The sequence below is a fragment of the Danio rerio genome, chromosome 11, assembly GCF_052040795.2.
Source record: "Danio rerio strain M-AB ecotype USA chromosome 11, GRCz13ab, whole genome shotgun sequence".
Lineage (NCBI taxonomy): Eukaryota > Metazoa > Chordata > Actinopteri > Cypriniformes > Danionidae > Danio > Danio rerio.
Window position 1 is genome coordinate 47,617,501 of NC_141031.1, and position 5,000 is coordinate 47,622,500.

Consider the following 5,000-nt stretch of genomic DNA (forward strand, 5'->3'; position numbering starts at 1 on the left):
TCTAGAAGTAACTGACGGTTCTGGAAAACACAATCCTACAATGCACTGCAACAAACCAGACAAACACTCTCCTTAACACACACACACACACACATGCTCATTTACACACACACATGCACACACACTCATTAATATATACACATTCACACTCACTAACACACACACTTAGATATACACACACACTCACTGACACACTTATATATACACACACACACTTACTAACACACACACTTATATATACACACACTCACTAACACACACTTATACTGTATATACACACGCTCGCTAACACACACACATACAATCATATACACATACACACACACACATACACGCTTACTAACACACACACTCACAGACATGCACATTTACTTACTAAAACACAAACACACTTACATACACACTAACACATTCACACACACATTCACTTACTAACGCACACTCGCTAACATACGCGCACATTTACTCACTAACACACAAACATACATGTTCATTTATATATACACACACACACACACAATCCTACAAACTCATTACCACACATGAACATTTAATCACTAACACACACGCATGCACACATAGACACACATTTACTCACTAACACACACGCTTGCACACACATACTAACACACATACACTAAGACGCACACTCACACACAGACACAGATCTGCAAGGTCAGCCACATGGCTGAAGCTGTTGGGTAATCTGGCCTAACTCCATCCTGTCTTAAACCCAGTGTCAGCTCGTCACATGACACACACACACACACGCACGCACACACACACTGAGCTAATGACACAGAGTGACGCGGCGCTCAGCGGTGGCCTGAAATAAACCAGCACAGGACCTTGAGGAAGACACCCTGATGGACGTGTGTAACCTGACGCAGATATAAATAGAGGCTCACAGCAGCAGATCTGGGATCAGTCACACGCAGCACAGAGGCTTTTTCCCAGAAACACACTCAAGAGTTCAACATGTGGAAATACAACCCTCTCCGAGATTCAATACGGGACTCTGAGCTGACCGACGACTGACGCGGCACATTACACTGACCTCAGCTCAGTTTATGCTTGACATGAGGAGTCAGAGACGGTGGCAGTGTTAGACCAGCTCATTAATTACTCCTCAATAAAGTCACCATGATTATATGTCTTATTTACTGTATATAGCGGCCACTTCATTAGGTACACCTGTCCAGCTGCTCGTTAACGCACATTTCTAATCAGCCAATCACATGGCAGCAGCTCACTGCATTTGGGCACGTAGACTTGGTCAAGACGATTGACGATTGTTCTGCCTGAATATTTCAGAAACTGCTGATCTACTGGGATTTTCACGCACAACCATTTCTAGGGTTTACAGAGAATGCTCCGACACAGAGGAAATATCCAGTGAGCGGCAGTTCTGTGGGCGCAAATGCCTTGTTGATGAGGCCAGAGGTCAGAGGAGAATGGCCAGACTGGTTCCAGCTGATAGAAAGGCAACAGTAACTCAAATAAGCACTCGCTACAACCGAGCTCTGCAGAAGAGCATCTCTGAACACACAACACGTCCAACCTTGAGGCGGATGGGCTACAGCAGCAGAAGAGCACACCGGGTGCCGCTCCTGTCAGCTAAGAACAGGAAACTGAGGCTACAATTCACACAGACTCACCAAAACTGCACAATAGAAGATTGGAGAAACGTTGCTGCTCTGATGAGTCTCCATTTCTGCTGACACATTCGGATGCTCGGCTCACAATTTGGCCTCAACAACATGAAAGCATGGATCATCCTGCCTTGTATCAGCGGTTCAGGCTTGTGCTGGTGGTGTAATGGTGTGGGGGAGATTTTCTTTGGGTCCATTAGTACCAATTGAGCATCAACGCCACAGCCTACCTGAGTATTGCTGCTGACCATGTCCATCCCTTTATGAGCACAGTGTCTCCATCTTCTGATGGCTACTTCCAGCAGGATAACGCACCATGTCATAAAGCTCAATCATCTCAGACTGGTGAACATGACGATGAGTTCACTGTACTCAAATGGCCTCCACAGTCACCAGAGCTCAATCCAATAGAGCAGCTTTGGGATGTGGTGGAACGGGAGATTGGCATCATGGATGTGCGGCCGATAAATCTGCAGCAACTGTGTGATGCTATCATGACAATATGGAGCAAAATCTCTGAGGAATATTTCCAGTAGCTTGTTGTATCTCTGACACCAAGGATCAGGGCAGTTCTGAAGGCAAAAGGGGTCCAACCTAGTACTAGTAGGGTGGCCGGTGAGTGTATATATATATGTATTTGTATCATCAATAAATAAGAGTGCTGCTGAAACAGATATAAAAAACACGGAGAGATAATTTGATTAAAAAGAACAACAGTATTATTGTGTTAGAGCTTAAATAAACTTTATAGTCCAAAAACAACATTACGTACTCATATTAATATAGCTGTTAAATCAGTTGACTGTTGAAATTCTATTTTTTTTAAAACCAACTGGTTGAGTAATTAAACGAATAACCCAATAAAAGTTAAAAAATAACCCAGCAGAGCACCAAATATTGAATCAAATATTAAACATTTTTTTAGAGTGTGTGTGTGTGTGTGTGTGTGTGTGTGTGTGTGTATTTATATTTATATATATATATACACACACACACACACACACACACACAGTTGAAGTCAGAATTATTCGCCCCCCTTTGAATTTTTTTTTCTTTTTAAAATATTTTCCAGATGATGTTTAACAGAACTTTCACAGTGTGTCTGATAATATTTGTTCTTCAGGAGAAAGTCTTATTTGTTTTATTTCAGCTAGAATAAAAGCAGTTTTTAATTTTTAAACACCATTTTAAGGTCAATATTATTCGCCCCTTTAAGCTATTTTTTTTTCGATAATATATTTTTAACAATATCTTGCCTAATTACCCTAACCCGCCTAGTTAACCTAATTGCCCTAGTGAAGCCTTTAAACGTCACTTTAAGCTGAATACTAGTGTCTTGAAGAATATCTAGTCTAATGTTATTTACTGTTATCATGACAAAGAGAAAATAAATCAGTTATTAGATATGAGTTATTAAAACTATTATGATTAGAAATGTGCTGAAGAAATCTGCTCTCCGTTAAACAGAAATTGAGGAAAAAAATGAACAGGGGTTCTAATAATTCTGACTTCAAGATTGAGTGTGTGTGTGTGTGTGTGTGTGTGTGTGTGTGTGTGTGTGTGTGTGTGTGTGTGTGTGTGTGTGTGTGTGTGTGTGTGTGTGTGTGTGTGGCTTAAGATGCTTACAAAATTTAATGAACAGTATATTTAATCAAGTATTATCATATTATTAAAGATTATTTTGTGAATAATAAACAAATAATTCATACAAATAAAACCAGACAATTTCTATAATCATTAATATAAATAGCAAATAAACAAGTTAAATTTGAAAAATGTTAAATTTGTTCAAATTATTAAATGTTATTGTCTTTTCTGAAAACTGCAAAAAAAATGATTGACTTTATTATTAACATTTTTCATCATGCAGACGGATCCCACGAGTTTAAACACCAGCCTTGAAATCTGCTTTAATTATTGAGACGATCATCATTTCTTTATGTTTTTATTTCCTGAATGACGACTGAACATTTCTCCTTGACTGTTTAAAAGCGTCATGAATACTGAAATCTGTGCGTCTCTGTGTATGTGTGTTTTTGTGCGTCGTTGTCTGCGTGTCTCTGTGTGTATGTGTGTGTGTGTGTTCATTCACAGATAAACAGCGCAGTCATAACATCACTCGTCTCCATCTCTCCTCCAGCCACACTTCCTCAAACAGCTCCAAAAGTAGGACAGAAAGTTTTCAAACACACTTCACGACTGGCTGAAACACAAACGCGTCTGTCTGGAAAACACATCACGCTCTCATCTCTATATGCACGCTTCTGTGTGTGTGTGTGTGTGTGTGTGTGTGTGTGTGTGTGTGTGTGTGTGTGTGTGTGTGTGTGTGTGTTTATGTGTGATGCTGGAAAGAGAAAACACACACCCAAATGTCTCATTCATTCATTTTCCTTCGGCTTAGTCCCTTCATTTATCAGGGGTTGACACAGCAGAATGAACCGCCAACTTATCCAGCATGTGTTTTACATAGCGGATGCCCTTCCAGCTGCAACCAAACACTGGGAAGCATCCATAACAATCATTCACACACACACACACACACACACACACACACTCATACACTACGGCCAATTCCCCTATAGCGCATGTGTTTGGACTGTGGAGTAAACCGGAGCACCCGAAGGAAACCCACACCAGCACGCAGAGAACATGCAAACTCCACACAGTAACCAGCTGGGACTCGAACCAGCGACCTTCTTGCTGTGAGGCCACAGTGCTAACCAATAAGCCACCGTGCTGCATGTCTCATTCTGACATAATAAAACAAACATTACACTACATTTGTTGAATCCTTGATTCTGATTGGCTGATGGTCACTCTCAGGTGTTTGGTTATTGTCAGATAACGGCACAGCTAAAGTAGTTCCGACAGGTTTTGAGTGCATTACAGCTCCATATCACTCCGCTGAATGATTAGAGTTATTTCACAGTCACATCAGAACACAACAGAAGGCTTTGGAGGAGATGTGGAGGACACTAGAGCTGCACACAGCGTCTCAACGGTGGATTCACCTGTGGGAAACAGTGTATAAGCAGAATAATCCACTCCAGGCTGGTAAATTATTAGACTATAGACCCTACTTAGACTTTCTGATAATGTAATGAGCCATCATCAGTTATTATGTGCCTATTTTATCTCATATTTTAGTCTAATGTAATGTACTGAAATAATATGCAGTATGATTATGGTTATTTGGGAAGTTTGAGTCACTGATGATGATCCTTAGATAATGTCTGGCGTCTCCATGGTAACCAGATTCCAGCACACTGATAACAGCTCTATGGAAACACACAGATAAGAGTGAAGATGAAGCGGCTGTGAAGAGCCTTGAGTGCAATAATCACACTT

The 5,000-nt window shown here is 40.8% G+C and overlaps 2 protein-coding genes across 3 annotated transcripts in view; one reads left to right on the forward strand and one right to left on the reverse strand.

The window, feature by feature from the left end:
• The window catches only part of tomm20b (translocase of outer mitochondrial membrane 20b), a 575,852-nt gene that overhangs the window by 117,225 nt on the left and 453,627 nt on the right, over window positions 1-5,000 (reverse strand). Inside the window, exon 1 of one of the 2 annotated variants that reach the window (XM_087272210.1) lies at window positions 1,883-2,206. The exons of the other annotated variant lie outside the window; for it this stretch is intronic. The gene's annotated coding sequence lies outside the window, so the exon portion shown is untranslated. Of the gene's footprint in view, window positions 1-1,882; window positions 2,207-5,000 lie in introns of those variants that run through there. 2 annotated transcript variants of the gene reach the window in all.
• Window positions 779-5,000, forward strand: part of strn (striatin, calmodulin binding protein) — a 104,990-nt gene continuing 100,768 nt past the window's right edge. The window contains exons 1-2 of the mRNA XM_087272862.1: window positions 779-2,267; window positions 3,747-3,818. The gene's annotated coding sequence lies outside the window, so the exon portion shown is untranslated. The remainder of the gene's footprint in view (window positions 2,268-3,746; window positions 3,819-5,000) is intronic.